We start from the raw sequence: 17,162 nt of genomic DNA on the forward strand, positions 1-17,162 counted from the left end.
GCTTTTGCAAGGCACGTCCCACCAGCAACGCTGCACCCAGCAAGACACTTCCCCAGGGAGCGGCATGCCACCGGGCTACAGGCAATCTGCGGAGCTCCTTCTCCATTTCTGCGTGTTTGAAAGAAACACGAAGGAATTAATCCTTGCAGCGTGCCCATGATGAAGGAAAATATTACCAGTGCCATGGGGAATGTTTAGAGGAGATGTGTGTGCATTTGAGTGATACTCGAGTGACGCGGGACACAAAGGAACGGATTTCCAAACCCGCCAAGGCTCTGCACTCTCAGCGTGAGCTGCCTTGTCTCCTACCCCTGAGGTTACTTTTCTGTCAAATCAATTCCCCTAGATTCCTCTTACCTTCTTAGCTGCTGTGCTTATGTACGGGTAAGTATTTTTCAAAAGCCTTTTCCAGTGTCTTGAACAAAAGCATTTACCTACTAGAAAATAAGTAACAAATTGATTTCAATATGCTTTGTTACAGTGCATTTAGCACATCTGCCTCTGTAAACACTGTTTGTCACGCTACTGAAGGGCAAGCAGTGTTGCTGACCCTTCCCATTAGTTCGGAGCATTAACTCTGCAAAGTACAGATGTGATCCATGTGGGAGCTGTAACTCGGCTCCTGCAAGACAGGCTCTAACTCACTTCTCATCTTTCTTCTCACAAGGACTTCCTCAAGATGTCCAAAGGAGTCCCGCTCTCCATTAGAGATCCATCTCTGACGAACTAAGGATAATCTTTTTGAAAACAAGTGACATTTGTTACTTTACAGGAATAAAAGCTTCAAGGAGGCTAGATTAAAATACCAAAGGAAAACCTTAATGTACTGTTCTTGTAAGTTGTCTTGATGAGGAGGTCTGATCTTTACCATTGCCTTGGAGACCAGCTACACACTAGAATATTGCAGCTAACGAAGACAGTTGCCAGAGCAGAGCGGGCAAATAGAGCCAGGCGCCTCGGCGTGCCAAAGGGCACTTTGTCCGGGCAGCTTCAGAGGACTTCTTACAGTAAACAAGCACTGCAGCTGGGCATTTTTGTCATCTGTTTATGACTAAGAGGTCTCCCAGGGAATTGTGCCTCAATTTCTTCCAGCCTGAATCTTCAAGCTGTGATTCCAGGACGGCATTTACAGCCACTGCCGATACAGGCTGAGGAGCTCCCCACTTCCCACTGAAGAGCTGGCAGCTTCCCAAAGCTGCTGGGGGTACCGTTTTTCTTTAATGGCACTACTTTTGGTAGTGTTCAACACACCCTGACAGTATAAAAACTTATCTATTAACTATCCAACCACCTCTAGTGATCTCAAGATGAAGCAGATAAAAAGCAAGTAGATTTTTGACCATAAAAAATTGCGCATCAAATTTATGTATTGCCTTTTAAACCTATTTTCTCCAAACATCTTCAGGGATTTCAGGTCAATGAGATGACACTGGACCTTCTTTAGAGGTATGCTTTTGGCCATACAAAGACTATGAAACAAAAATGTGCTTTCACAGGCCCCAAAAGCTGCCCTTTACAGGTCCTCTGAGAAGCTGGACTTTTATTTAAAACCCTGGGCTGACAAAGCCAGTAAGTCAGCTTTTCTTTCACAAACCACAGATTTCACACTTTTTGAAAATTTCAAAATAATTGTTTCAGGCTGTCCGGCTGTTGCCAGAGATGTGACATTTCTGTCCTCATCTCCTACACAGGCCACTGAACCTGCACTGAGCAGCACTGCAGCCTTTGGCATGTGACTCCTAATTGGGAAGTGGTACCTGTAAAGCTGGGACTTCATTCTCAGGACAGCCGGGGCTGAACTTCAGCAGCTCTCTGGACTCAAAAGGAGGCTGTTCTCCAGGGAAGAGAACTTACTGCAAGGCACACGTGGCCTAGGGGTTAATTCTCATTTACTCCAGCAGTTCCTGACACCACCAAGCACATAGCACAGATCATGGTGTAAATGAGAATCAGGTCTTGGTATATCTGTTTCTGGTTTCCTCTGTCAGTTCAGAGAGGATGTGTATGAAAGTTTACAAATTTGTAGAGGAAATGGCTGTATAATTTCACCATTGATTCGGTTGGGTGATGGCAACCATATGGTGTCCTGAGGATACACCACACTGGATACAGCACTGGTCCATCTGAAAAAGCCAAAAGTTCCTGCAACATTGCTTTCATTATCAACAGACGCTAAACACAGCAGTAACTGGAGAGGGAAGGGTGCCTCTGAAACTACTGCTATCCTACCATTTCAGTCTGACCCTTGTATCTGAAAAGTGTGGGGAGGGTTTTAAGAGCAGAAAAAAACCAGAGGAAACCAGTTAAACCTCTACACAAACTGTGACTCATAACCACAGAACTTGGTCATTATACCATGAACTGTAAAGTTGCCTTGTTTTTAAAGTTGATGTGTCTTTTTTTTCTTGCTTTTTTTTTTTTTTTAAAGGTAGACCCCATAAATCCAAGCAGATTTACTCACCCCATCACAGATCCTTACAGGGGAATCCATGACATGCAAAGATGAGCACGGGAGTGAGTTAAAGATGAGATAATGACTGCAAGGAATCCACAGAAAACCCACAATAAAAATTCACAAGGTCTCAGCCTCTCTGCACTGGCTCTTGACAGCCCACCCCGAGAGGCCCCAGTAGCTCTGCTACTTTGGGTTTAACAATAATCATTTCACTTAATTTGAAAGAGTATCCATTCTGCATATATTAAACTTGAGGTTACCTAGCATACATTAACGCAGTTGGATTTTGCGGCATACTTAAAGAAGAGGGTTTGCAACCAAGAATTCAACTCCCAATCTCTAATAACAGAATTTAATTACTTTTCTATGCTTTAAGACTATTTGGGGGAGAAGGCGGACTGGGAGACTGTTCCATAACAGGAAAGCTCCCAGAAGTGGTGGGAATAGAGCTTCTTTTTCTGCTTTTATTTTTGCCAAAAGTGCTCCTATTCACACCAGTGCTGTTTCAATCCCAGTGTTTCTGTGCACAGGTGGTTTTTACAGCCTATACTTTGCACACAGCAATGAAGTGATGAGATATGCTTTTTATTTAAGTGTTTTACCAGAAATAGCTCAATCCCACAGTCAATAAAATATCCTGCAGTGTAAGATTACACCTTTCTGACGTTCCCAGACAGATTTTTATAAATAACACCTAACTGTACTCTGGAATACTTTCTGGTCCTTGTCCCTGCAAAAGAGGGAGTTGCTATCCAGTTTACTTCCCACATGAAAGACCTTTTAATGAAGAAGTTTTTAGTGCCTTTTATTGTCAGCTGTATTGCCAGATGTGATATGGCCTGGGCTCCAAAACTGAACTAACTGGAAAGTACCTCGCTGTGAGTCAGAGAGCCTTGTGAAAATCCCAGAGACCTCAGAGGAATGGAAAATTCACTCTGTCACAAGCCTCCTTTGGAGGAGTTTCCTCCATTCCCTTCATTGGCTGCACTGCTGCTTGTCTATGAGCAGGGCTCAGCTTTGGAGGTCAGCACTAAGGATTTTCTCAGCGTAAAGGGGAACCAGTGGCAAAGGACTAAAAAGGTTACGGAGACTTCTAAGGATATGGAGATCTGCTGTGAACTGTGTCCTTCTCTGCAGTTCACCAACAGCAACAGTAAACATCAGTAAAGCAAGAACTACTTTTTATCCCTTATCCTTTTGGATTTATGTTACATCACCTTAACGATGAAAAGGAACCTAAAAAACAGAGGTCTAATTAAAGTGACCTAGTCTAGATTTTTAAATGGACTGCAAGCGTCTCAGGCTTAGACACTTATTCCGATCATCTCTCCAGTAGCTCTTGACTCCCAAAAGATCCAAGACATAACAGCAGTCACCATATGATTCTATTTTAGAACAAAAAAAGTCTCTCCAGGTGTAAAAGCAGAGGTCTCCGTTTCACGATGACTTGAGGCAAAGCAAGCTTTCCTGCTGCTGAAGCTGTTCCTGATTTCCTCTTCCTGCCTATCTTGGGCTTGGCATTCCTGCAGCTGTTTGAGAGCCGATGCTGTCCTCCTCTGATTCCAAGGAAAGCCACCTCATCTTGCTAAGTTGGAAACATGCAGTGTGTACAGATATGACACTTTATCTGTCTTCCAGCCACCAACTATTTTCAGTTACTGTTTTAGGGATTTTCTAACAAAGATGTGACTTCTATATATTTAGCAGCTATTATGATTTCTCTTCCATGAACTTTCCCAGTCCTGCCTTGAATACACGTAAACTTACAGCATCTATAATGCATTTCAGCAAGAAGTTCTACAAGTTTACTTCTATTGGACAAATCGCTTCCTTTCCTTGGTTTGAACCCGGATCCTCCTAGCTTCACTTGCTGCCCTGTGTTTCATTTGCTAACCTACTCAGTTCCCTCTAGTAGAATATCAAGGTTACAATTGAGAAAGAAAGAATAAAAATGCAAGAGAATCTCATTTCTCCATCAAGGTTTGAGAGGACAACACAACTTTCTTTTTTTTCAAGAACATACAACAGTCCATAACGCAAAGTATTACTTAGATGCACCAAACACAGCTGTAGAGCAGATGTCATATAAAGGTGGAAAAAATTGATAGACTATTCAGTTTTTCTATTCTGATGGTTTACAATCCATTTACTCAACTTCCAAGGCCAAAGAGGAGGAATTATGCCTTCAGGTAACACTGAAATCTGCTGGTAATTAGGTATCTATTAGTCAAACAACAGAATACACCCAGTGTCCTCTGAGCAAGAATCCTGTCTCCCTTCAGGAATCAGGATGCAAGCACCCTTCCAGAAGACAGGCCTGCTGACCTTCCATCCTACTGAAACATTTATCTTCATCCCGTTAACAAAGTGACACCAGTTGCAAAATGACCAGCTATTCTCAAGCTCCCCATTCCTCTGCAAATCCTTCATTCTGGAACTACTCGAGATGAACCTGCCTCATCTTCATCCGAGCTTTCTGAACCTCACTTTTGACTTGCAATCCATCCTAAATAAGAGGCACTAAATACCATAAGCCTTCCCCTGCAAACAGGGAACACTCCAGGAAATCACGGTTAGGAGAAGCTTGTGTGTAAATTGTTAATTACACACACCTTGAGGCACAGCAAAGCCAGTCCAATTGCAATGGAGAATGAGGTGAAGACAGCCTGTTTGGACTTTATTTCTATTATAAACATACTCTTCCTTGTAGTTTTGTTTTTTTTTTTCTTTGTATAGGAAAGAAAAATAAAGCCCATGTGAACAAGTAGGGCACAGGACAGACTGGACAAAAATCCAGCCAATTAAACTTGTCTGCAGAACTGCTTTGCAAGGCCCAAAAGTAAAGAACAATGCATGCATTTGCTATGATGTAATTTTGGTTTGGCAGTAGATTAAAAAAAAATTCCTGAACGCAAAGTAAGAGGATGTGAAGAACTGAATTCTACGTTTAAGTAAACAGTTTTGGTTAAAAACGTATAGGAAGGTTTTTAGGGACTTGAAAATGCTTTGATAATTTGTGCGTGTGTTATTTGTGGAAATTAGTCGAGTTTCAAAAGAAACTGGAAAAGATATGTCTATATGAATACTTGACTCAGTTCTGAGCTCCTGTGAAGATTAAAAAAAAAATTCCCAGCTTATACTGGTGGAAAAGTTCCACCTATCATGTTTGATATGGATCAGATTTTCTTCTAAAGGCTCTCTTAACCAAACTAGCATCAAAAAATTTTAAAAAGTTGGCTCCGAATTATTTGAAAATTATGTTTCTCTGGCGTTTTCTGTCCTCCTCATGTGCTACATAAGCACAGAAATGCAGTTCACATTTAACTCCCAGCTGAGTCTGTCAATTATCTCTGTAGATTTTACAAAGTTTTGAGACTAAAAAGGAATTAATTGTTTTATTACTACTACCCATAAAAAGAAATTCCCCTTCTCTAATTCACTGCAGCAGAACTCTGCTTTTGCATAGCATCTGCAGCCTATTAGTTTTCAACTGCAATCTGTAATTGCAAAAACATGTAATTTAGGTAGGGGATACGAATAAGGTCCAGGAAAACCAAAAAGGATATAATCCAGATTCTTTGCTTCTCTGACAAGACATTAACCCAAAGTTTCTATATTTGCTTGGAAGACCTCAGGTCTTCTACATAAGACAAATTCTGAATTCTCAGAATTACTGCCCAGCTGGAGACTCTGTCCCAAAGGAGAACACACAATGCAAACTGGAGTGAGGAATGTTATTCCCAACAAACACCTTTTTTTTCCACTGTTCTGCCTTTGCAGCCCCGCCACATAAGCAGAGAGCCAACCAATGCACAAAATTTACGTGGTTTCATGGGCACGCTCCTTGGATCCAGTATCACGAGATGGACTAGACTGTAAATCCTGATTTCTCTAGATCAGATTTGCCATGCAACAGAAGCTGGATGGGTAAAAAGCAATTTATATCAGGCTTTCTCCAAATGGATCAATAGAACACGGCGTTTAAAATCCATTTGCTAATGATGCCATGCTCTGCTTTCTCTTCTGACTGAGTTCGAAGGACAGTGAAGTACTAGGACACTTTGAACTCACTTTGTGCTGAGACCCCAATCCTTAGAGGTCTTCAGAGCCCACTTGACAATGCCATGGCCAGCCTCACAGACTCTGCAACAGACTTCCTCCACACAGCAGGCTGGACCAGAAGGCTCTTCTAACCACCATTTCTAAGATCCATAATGTCTCAAATTTGGAAGGGTCTGTCAAGATTATGCTTCTACCTTACCCTTTCCCTGTCTTACTAACTTGCAGGCCACTTATGAAAAGACCATTTGAGAAAGATACTGATGGCAATCAGGGCCATATACACGAGAAATGTTTAGGAATAGCTATAGAAGTCCATTAAAGGCCACAGTCTGTGACTGAACACTCTTCTGACAAACCATTTCCTTCCAAAGCAAAAGAAAGCATCCTTTCTTACAGAGCAAAAATGCCCACACACGCAGGGAATGCAAGAGAACTTTAAAATCCTAACCAGAAACAACTGTCAAGTAGGGACCAGACTTTAACCTTTTGTTAAATCAAAGCAAATAATTTGATCACAGTGTGTTCAACCCTACAACACATGGCACAAGATCCAGCCCTGGTTTGAAATTACTGTTGCCTTCTTGCCTTCTGCAGCAACACAAATAATTTATTTAAATCTCCCACGGAATCTCTGCACTATGTGAGACAGCTGCAAGGCAAGACGTAGATCACCTGCAGTCGCCAGCGCAAACCCATCACCTTTGATGGCTCAGCCAAAGAGTCAAATAGCCAGAAATGGAACACAGATTCAGGATTCAGTCTGAAGGACAACCTTTTAGAAAATGGACCCAAAAGATGTTCTGATGAAAATAACAATTATATTTATTACTAGTGCACATGTGAATATACATTTAAAGTTTTGGATAAAAGTACTGTCAGACCATGAAACTCCATTTTACAGAAGTTGCTAATGACTCTAAAAAGCATGCACCCAGTGTGCCATATTGTACAAAAGCACCAAACTGTTCATTAGCCCAAATACTGAAGGTGAGCAGATGTGTTCTTGAGCTGAACACCTAGCATGGGATTTATCTTCAAACATATTTTAGTGTCTGCAAAAAGAACATGCATGTCCTTCGCAGCCAGGATATCAGGTACTGGATTCAAATCTGGTTTGAGGGGATAAAATGATATTTGGCCAATAGCACCTTACATCTCACAGTCACTGTGACTTTCTCCCTTTTCCTGATCCATCTGCTGATCTGTGATTGTTGCTAACTTGCTTGCAATATAATCACTGGGGAGGGTAATGAATACAGAGGAGGAAACACAAAAAAATTGAGAGCAATGAGTGGCAAAAATCAAGAACAGCTTTCAAGGCTAATGACAGGAGAGAACAAAGTAATAATCTGAATTAAATTCTACACCAAAATAATTGTTAAATAGATGCATTTAAAGTTACCTAAAAATTATCTCAGTTCTGCAAATTAAATTTCTGCTCTGTTGAAGGCTTCAGTCAACACTGAAAACCAAAGCTCAGTAGCAGAGGGTGCTGCTCTCTATTCTCCCTGCTGAGACAGCTGCAGCTTACTGCTGTTTGCCCCTGACTGCCCAAGAGCAGACAGTGGCAGCCTGATTCTAATCTGCAGCCAGAGAGATGCTGCTTCTGAGAGCGCAGCAGATGTACAGGAAATTAGCAGCAACAAATCTTTCCTAATTGTGGAAGTTGCATCAGCTACAGAGACATACATCAGAAGGACTGGAAAGTCTCTGTTAGAAATATTTGTTATCCCTCAACTTTCTGGAAAACACAACTGATCACGAGTTAAATCTCTGGGGATCTCCTCTTGCCCCCCTGTCCTTTAGCCTCATACGTTCCAGGAACCTGAATATACCTCAGTCTCTCTGAGGGCAATTCCTCTCCACAGAGATGGAGGTACCACCTCCCAGTAGTGGCAACAAATGTTTTAGGTCACAGGCAGAAAGGTATTTTATAAATACAGGCAGTACTTTCAGTAAATTACCTTTGATCTGTTTTAAAAACAATTGTAGGTCTTATTTGCATTGTGAGTGTCTGCTGGGTAAAGCAGCTTCAGGAGCATCTCTCTGAGGAACCTAAAGAAATGGGTGTTCTTCCTTCTCTACTGATCTATCATTTTCCCTCCTCTGATTTCACTACAGAAAATGGTTTCCCCCTCCTTCCACATTCTGCTAGAGTTAATAAAAGCAATCATTTATATACATGTAAATGCAAATGTCACTGTTAAAATCACAATAGTAAGGCAACATGAGAGACAGAGAAACACAAGCAGATAACAAGGAAACAAATGCTCTTCCCAGTCAGCAGCAAGGCTGCATTTCTGCCTGAATCCCCTAGATTTACCCAGAGCTCAGCAATGACTTCAGCTCAGACTTGGGTGGGTCTCTGTACGTCTTGGCAGCAGACACAGGCAAAGTTCCTAGGCCACCGATGGCTGGACGGTGGTCTGGCACGCTCAGGCCAGGGCTGGTGCTTCGAATCCAAGCTGCCTTTTGAATTTTCCCAAAATGTCAGTTCAGAGACAACAAGGTTTTAACATCAAGATGCAGCGGGCTGAATCCAAATTTGACGGCAGTGTTTTAATCTGTGGCAATGTGTACTGCATTACAGATGCTTCTTGGAAAGATGTTTCTCATTCTGCAGATCCCAGGACATATGTATGGCTAAGGATTCATCAACTATTCATAGCTTCTTCTAATTAAAGAGATATTCAGTATAATAATGTTAAAAGAAGTTGCCACCTCTGTTACTAATAATCTCAGTTAAAAGAAGAGAGTATGAAGATGAAGTTTCCTTTCATTCTTTTTGCCTGTTGGTTTGCTTAACTCATATTTACTCCAGCCCGATGAGCTTCCTTCTCTTCACATTTCTAGCTAAATTTCACTTCTACATCTCAGTTCTGAGTCCAGTTTTGTTGCCAAGCGCCTGCTCTGTTTGAATTTCTAGTGTTGCTGAGGAAGACGTAAACGAGTTCTAGAAACAGGCTTCATTTTATAAGAGGAAAAACGTCTATAAACACTTAACATTTTTTCCCCAAAAAAAGAAAACCTCAAACCAAAACAAGAAAATAACCTGATGGAAAATAGTCTTAAAAAGGCATAAGTTACATGATTAACTCACACTTGGTGCAAAAAAGGATCCTGGATGCCTGAAGATTCTTCCTTAATCACTCCCAACCTACCTTACAAAAGTGCACTTCAGAATGGCTGGGCATATGCTAGAGGTAGATGAGCAATCTGATCCCTATGGCCACCAGAAGCGGGAGGGTTCCTCCTCCCTCCCTCAGCACTCACGCCTTCCCTGTCAACCTCTGGCGACCTCAGACTCTCCTGCAAGTCCTCTGAACTCCTCAGGCTGTTTTTCTGCCAACACAATAAAACACCTCAAGTACGGATCTGACAAGAGCGTGCAAAACCAAGGATATATTGACAACAGGAACTCTCCTTTCTGGTGGTGGTAAACTATTAAACTGGCTCACTGGTCTTTACCCTAAAAAACTCCTGGAGGCTGCTCACGTAGCTAGGGAAGAGAAGAAACATCAAATTCCAAACAGTGTGAGAGCACAGCATTTTTTTTTCCCTACAGTGCTGTGGGAACTCATACAAGCCACCAAAACTTACAGTACTGAGATGGAGGCAAAGCACTACACACCACTCATGACCAAAATGGCAGTTTCCTTCGAAAAAGTTTTCTGTTGTGACAACAGTTTATCATGGATATGGATATTTCAGTTTATCATTGGATCATGGTCTGAAACCTGACTAAAGGATAAACGGGTGTACAATGGTGCAGGAACGTCGCACTCCATGTCCACCTCATGACTGCGCATGTGAGTAACTGCCTGTTTGCCACAGCAATTGAATTAGCAAGATCACAGGCACCAGATTAGATTAAAGAGAGTGAAAGGTCAGCTTCGGGAAAGATAAAAATGTAGAGAGATGCTTGCTTGCACGCTACTCAAAAGACCCATCAGGCTACAGCTTTCAGGCTGGGCCTGTCTCTCTTCCTGGAGAGCAATATGTTTTCTTCTATCACTACTTGCCAACTCTCAACCACATTTAAAACATAATGGCTGAAGCAAATAGAAGCCTTTCATCTCCTCACTTAGGGTGAGATTAATTTTTTCCAGCTTTAGCTGTCTGACAGAGTTGTCCGGGCTCCCTTTAAAATCTACAGAAGGAGAGAGGCACCTCCGGAAGGAAATTCAGTCCATGCAATGGTAGGTGTTTTGGACAGGTGGGAAAAATTGAGAGGCGTTTTTCTGCCTCCACTGAGTGTAGGAGGAGCCTTGCATGGTGCTTGAGAATTTGTGGTGCCTGGTAGTCCGTAAAGCAGCAACAGCTGTCTGTGAAATGATTTAAGAAAAAAATCCAGATGCAAAGAAATTAAGGAAGAAAAGCAGAAGTATTAGAGGAACACTGAAGATCAAGCAAACCTAAGCCAAATTTAGGAGTTGTGGCTAGGGCACTGAGGAAAGTTTTGTCATCTTATGTTCAGCACTGGTGAGACCATAGTTGGAATACCATGTAAAGTTTTGGGTCCCCTTCCTTCTCCCAGGCAAAGATGGACGTGGGGAAACTGGACACGGGTCAGCAGAGGCTATCAAGATGGTCAGAGCCTGGGGCACGTGGTCTGTGAAAAGAGACGAAGGGAGTTGGGCTGGTCTAGTCTGCTGAAGAGAAGACGAGGGTGCCAATCTAGGAGCAACCCACAACTAGCTGAAGGGAGCTACAGAGACAAGGGAACAAAACCCCATAGTTCCGGATTACAAGCCAAGGTGCCATGGCCATGTGTGGTGGCTTGGGATGTTCAGATTCTTTCCCTGCACAGCCCTGCAATGGGTCACCACAAAGGTGGAGGGTCTCCCTATCCTTGGAAGCTCCCAAGGCGTGGCTAGGCCAAGCCACAGCTGATTTGATCTAGTGCTGACAATAGTCCCGCTTCAGACTAGAGACCTGCAGAGGTCCCTCTGGCAAACACTCCTACAGTTTCGTGAACATTCACAGTTTGAGCGCAATCGTCAGCAAGTGAAAAACAAAATGGCAACACTGCCCAAGACTGTCAATGCATTTTTACAAAATCCTTTTCATTAAGGATTATATAGAAACTCTGGTGTACAGGGAGATGGTGCCAGTGATATCAAATAGAAACAAATGCGTGCAGTTCTCTGCCTTTATCTGTGCACATCTCACTTGACATGCGTCTCTGACTTAAACATCTAGAACTACAATAACTGTTTTTGCCTTCATGTATTCTAATTATGTACATTTTGCTTCTGAAACAAGATGTCTCAAGCTAATTTCAACATTTTCTGCCAACATCCTGCTAAGTATGATGCAACTGTATCAGAGAACCACAGAAGCAGTGTTTTCATAAATGTGGGTTTTAAAAATGAAATGCCCCATTGACAACATTTCACCAAGCCACTGGAGTTCCCACCTTTTCTAACTGTTTCAAAATACAGGGGACTTTCAGGTCAAAGAAAGGCTCTACTGGAATTCTAATAATAGAATCAAGATGTGAAGAATGATGCACGCAGGTTTTTATATGAGTAAGTACATCAGTGTACTCTTAGACACTGAGGCTGCCAATACTCTGGCAAAATAACTGATCTCACTATGTGGATAACATCAACTGCATGGGCACTTTTTAAATTATCTGAACCATGCTCCCAGACGAACGTTCCCCTCTTTTTCTTACTACTCTAGTGTTTTTAATTTTACACAAAATGATGAAACATCTTGGACTTACCACAATTTCTGCAAAATATCAGAGAGGCATTGAGCACCCTGAGGGCACTAACTCCTAATCCTCTCCTCCAACACAGCTGGAGGGCCACTCAGCTTGTCAGTTCACAGACAACTGAATGTGCAGCCTTTATTCTCCCTATTACCCGAGCTGATCCATGAAAATACCTAATCAGGCCCTCAACAAGAGGGTATACAGAAGAGCAAGAGCCTGAGGCTACTTCATGCTGGTGGATGCACTCCGTTTCATTTCCATTCCCTCTCACCCTCTGAACCTCTCCTGGCTCTGCAGAGCTACCCCTGACCTGCACAAAGGCAATGTGAACTCCAGGCAGTCCCCGAGCTGCAGATCATTTCCCTCTCTCCCTCTGATCACACAGAAATCTGTTTATAAGCATACCAAAAGCACACACAGCCCTATAACAACTGCACATGCCGTTACTGGGAGGGAAACACAGACACGGAGCACAGCAACGCATCGTTTGATGGGTCAGATTCAATACTGTAATTTCACACAAGCCAAAGCAGCTGCATCAGGGCTTTGTCAGGATGTTTTCAAACAGAAAAGGCACTGCAGGCAGATAAAGGGGATTCGTAATCAGACAAAAAGTGCCATAGCCAAGGTACAGGGTTCTGGGTTTACTTTCCTTCTTTTAATCCAGACCAGTCTTGTTCTTAGGCGTCTATTTCCTATGAGAATTAAGTTACTGGAAGTGACTTTTATATACAAACAGATAAATTCTTAAATCAACTATCAAGGTGTGGAGAAACTTTATAAGCCGTAAGAGCTGTCAGTTTTAAACCATGTGAAGATTCCTAATCCAGAGGAGGATAACAGAGGGTGATGATTATAACTGCCAGGAGAGCAGAGGAGGAATAGGAGCACTGTGGGGAACTCAATGCTAATTATTCGAGAACATACAGGACATCAGGCTGTTCCTCCTGACAAGGTCCGCAGCTGTAATCTCCTTGCAGGTGTGTAAGATAATGAGACTGAAGTACATACACACTTCTTACATGCATTTGTTACGTCCTTTTGACAAGAGGGTAAAATCCTCATCCTGGACCTCCATACCAAACCAACAGTAACCAACTCTACACTGAAACGGAAATATCCTGTTACAACATAGCAACAGTTTACTCAGCTGGCTTAACATTCCTTTCTTAGCATCTGTAGTATCACCTCTGTATTTAGCCTGAACCTAAAGAGTTCCTTTCTGCTTCTGTAAATGTAGTTCTTTACTCTCTCTTATTCTCCTAGAGCCAGAATGAACTACTTTTGTCAAAATTTTACACCAAGAAAACTGCTGCATCTGTCCTTTTTCTCCAAATGACAGCATGTTTATGTCCAGTTTCATTTTTGTACACATTTCTCTCTGTTGGCACTTCAGAAACTGAGCTTGAGAAGTTAGGAAACTTCTTGCCTAAATTGTATGTGGGACCTTGGTTGCTTGCCGGAGAGTTAAAGTTTACAGCTTGTAAGCAAATACCAAACAGATGGTTCAGCAAAAGCAAAGAGAAACTCACAGTGTATTTCCGTGATGTCAAAGAGATACCCTTCTGGAGGTGCTGGCCCCAGACTACCTGATACAACAGTGGCGTTCCTTTTCAACCTTGTTTTCCAGTAGTCACCTGCCCAGGGATTACCTACTAAGTTCCTGATCCTAATGAAGAACTCCAGGTCTGAGCGTTCAGGACTGTTCCTAGAAAGGAGGAGAGCTCTGTGCTGGTTTCCTGGAAAGGAGATTAAACAAGGGCCTCCCAGATGCTAAGTGACTCAACCCAGGAACCTCCAACGCTGGCCAAGGCTGCAGGGAAGGAACCATCAATGAGGAATCACTTGGGAATGTCCACTTCTAGAGTCTCAGAGAAGAGCATCGTTTAATACACAGGAGCCTGGCTGGACTTTCATCAAGAGAAGGCCTGCATACCTTCCTTGCACAAAGTGAGGTCTCAGTCTGATCACAACTTAGACTGTTGCTCTCATATTGGATATCACCTATCTTTAAGATAACTGACACTTCAAACCTTATTTTGGATAGTCACGAAACCAAGGAACAATAATAACCACTCATGAAATGCAATGCTTAGTGGAGCTTTACCAACCAAACTCCAAGGGCAGTGGTCCATGGGATTTAACAGGCAGGCCATTTCTACCTTGACTCTTGTGGTGCACATTCTGTTCCAGTCTTTCACGTGCCCCTCCTGCATAGCTTTGCCTTCTCTTGATGAGAATTATTTTCACGTGCTGGAATTATTTACAGGCGTATTTTAACTTTTGCAATCAAAACGCAAAAAGGATTTCCTGAAAAGTGGTTTCCAATACGAAAGATCTTTCAGCTTAGCCCACGATATTCCAAATTCTGAATCAATGACCCAAAGCCGGACAGTTTCCACAAACCATGCTGGCAAAACTGGAGTTTATCCAGCCACATGGTGAGAAGCAAGCCATACCAGGCATGAAGCAAAGTTCTCATTCTCTCTGCTTTAACTATCAGAAACAAAAGTCCACCCTACTGGGATATGGTATGGAAATATATTTTAAAAGAATTAAGTGGTGAGAAGCTGCTACGGACCCAGGTAGAACACACCTACACAGGACTCTCTAAGAAAGCGCATTTAGCCATACAGCACACTTCTGCAACAGACCCATCACGGTACTGTGATAAAACACAGTGAAGAAAAAAAAGACTGCGTTCTGGGGAAAAGGCCCTACTGCTTTCTAGGATTCATAGAGAGGAGATTTAGATGCCAAAGAGTCTCCTAACATTTCTTTGCCCTTTATGAGAAGCAAGTGAATTTCTGCAGCTACTACTCTGTCTTTCCATTAGCCATCCTGGTAGACAGGGTAAAAGCAACCGTGAGTCTCAGAAGTAGAAAATAAGTTTTATGTTCCACTCTCAAACAGTTTTAAAGCCAGTTACAAGTTTCAAAGTCAGCTGAAAGATAAAAATGTACAGTTAGTTTTATCACACTTCTTGTCCTAGGAGTGTAAGTGATTTAAAAATAAAACCTGGAAGCCTTAAGTGTTCTGTTTTGTCCAGTGGGAGGTGATGATAATCTATACACACTCATAATAGCACCTGGGCTCTTACTTCATAAAATAAGCTTTGTGTGCTGTCCAGCTAAAAATTTGGCAAAAGGATTAATTCAAACTGGAAGCAAATAACTTCATCTGACCAGAATTAACTCTAAAAGTGTGCCTAAGATTTTAAATAACACTCAAGTGTAATACTATAATGATTAACATTTGCTAAAAGGCAGAATTTCTATTGTGGATAAAAACACTACTTAATGAAACCAAGATCATCTCATTTCTGCACATTTTACTTTTGTAAGGGGCTGTCAGATATAAAAACTGAAAATGAATAGAAAAACATCAGTAGTTTGAAGCTGTGAAAGCATGAAGTCCAACTAAGAAAATAAGTGTGCCTATTTCCAAGTGCCCTCTACGTACACTATCATTCAAGGCAAATAAAATATCATGAAGGTCACTTTTTAATGCTGAAGGTCATTCCTACTAAAGTACCGTTCCTACAAATCAATGCCTTGCTGGCTACTGCAGCTCCAGAGTTGAAGGTATCATTTAATGTCTTTATACAGTTAGGGCTCGGTCAGCATCAATTCCATAATTAAATACTGCTACAGATCATAAGCAAGAGCCCATCATTCCCTTCTGGGAACTGTTTAGAATAATCTGAGCCCAATTTCCTTCAATGAATACCATGCTATCACTAAAGAAAAAAAGCATTATTATCTGGCATTATTAAAGAATTATTTATGCATTGCTAAACCTGGGTTATTTCCTGATGGAAAGGAACAGCTTCAGAGCTGCATTTCCACTGCCTGGTGTACTTGAATGCCCATTACTTGTTTGTGGATAAATTTGCATTCCGGCTCACTTTGTTGTCAGCAATTATCTGTTCTCTATTCTTAATAAGTGAGATACTGCTGTCACTTCCTTTACTGAGACAATTCCCACTTTATACTCATGTCTTCCTCCCACACTTCACAATTATACTTCTTGAGCCTATGTCCACACCAATTTCATAAGCAGTGGGTCTTTTACAGAGGCTTTCCAAAACCAACAATCTTCCTCTGTTTCTTGCCCACAACTCTTTGTCTGTCAAGCATGCAGCACATTTTAAATACACGTATACTATTACTGGTCACGTCTGTCTGCAACCAGTTTGGGTTTTGGAGACATTTTTTTCAGGATGTTTTATTTTCACTATAATTATCTACAGTGTATGTTGTCCTTCCAAATACTAGTTTAAAAATAACAAAGTATTAGTTAGGCCTGAGACATATAAGGCTGAAAGAAGTTCAGCGACAGCATTAATATGATTCATGAAGTTCCAGCAACCAAACTAAACAAGGCTATACACACAAAACTCAAGAGTATCTTTTGCTCCATGCCAGACATATTTAAGAGACTTTCTGTCTCTGCTTATACATCTGTCCTCAACACGACATTCATTCCGAATTTTATTTGGAGGACAATGACATTCAAAGAGACCCAAGGAGATAAAAATCATAGTGACTATGACTTTGCTTCCAAAACGTCTTGGAGAGCTCGGAACAGAAGAGATATTTCTAAAGGAAACAAAACTCAACTTGATGTGCCAGGCATTACCTCCCTTCTCAGAAACGCGTTTTGCATTCTTGTTCTGGTCCCTCCTAACCACTGTTTGCACCTGGCTGAGCCAAACAACTGCTGCCCGGAAGCAGCTACACTGCAGCTGGTACTTGCTGGCTGCTCCTTTTTGTCTTCCACTCACTACACATCCAAGGTGTCTCATTGCCTGGCTCCTTCTCTTCCTTCTTCGCTCAGCCTGCTAGCCCGGATGCTGCCCCTCTGAAGCACACACGTAGCCCTCGGCTTCTTTACTCCTGAAAGTATGTTCTCACACAGGAA

At 41.9% G+C, this 17,162-nt stretch overlaps 1 protein-coding gene across 2 annotated transcripts in view; it reads right to left on the reverse strand.

The window, feature by feature from the left end:
• ATF6 (activating transcription factor 6) overlaps positions 1–17,162 on the reverse strand; it is a 79,740-nt gene that overhangs the window by 25,059 nt on the left and 37,519 nt on the right. The gene's annotated exons all lie outside the window — the stretch shown is intronic.

This window comes from Chlamydotis macqueenii, chromosome 8 (assembly GCF_036417535.1).
Source record: "Chlamydotis macqueenii isolate bChlMac1 chromosome 8, bChlMac1.mat, whole genome shotgun sequence".
In the NCBI taxonomy this organism is placed as follows: domain Eukaryota; kingdom Metazoa; phylum Chordata; class Aves; order Otidiformes; family Otididae; genus Chlamydotis; species Chlamydotis macqueenii.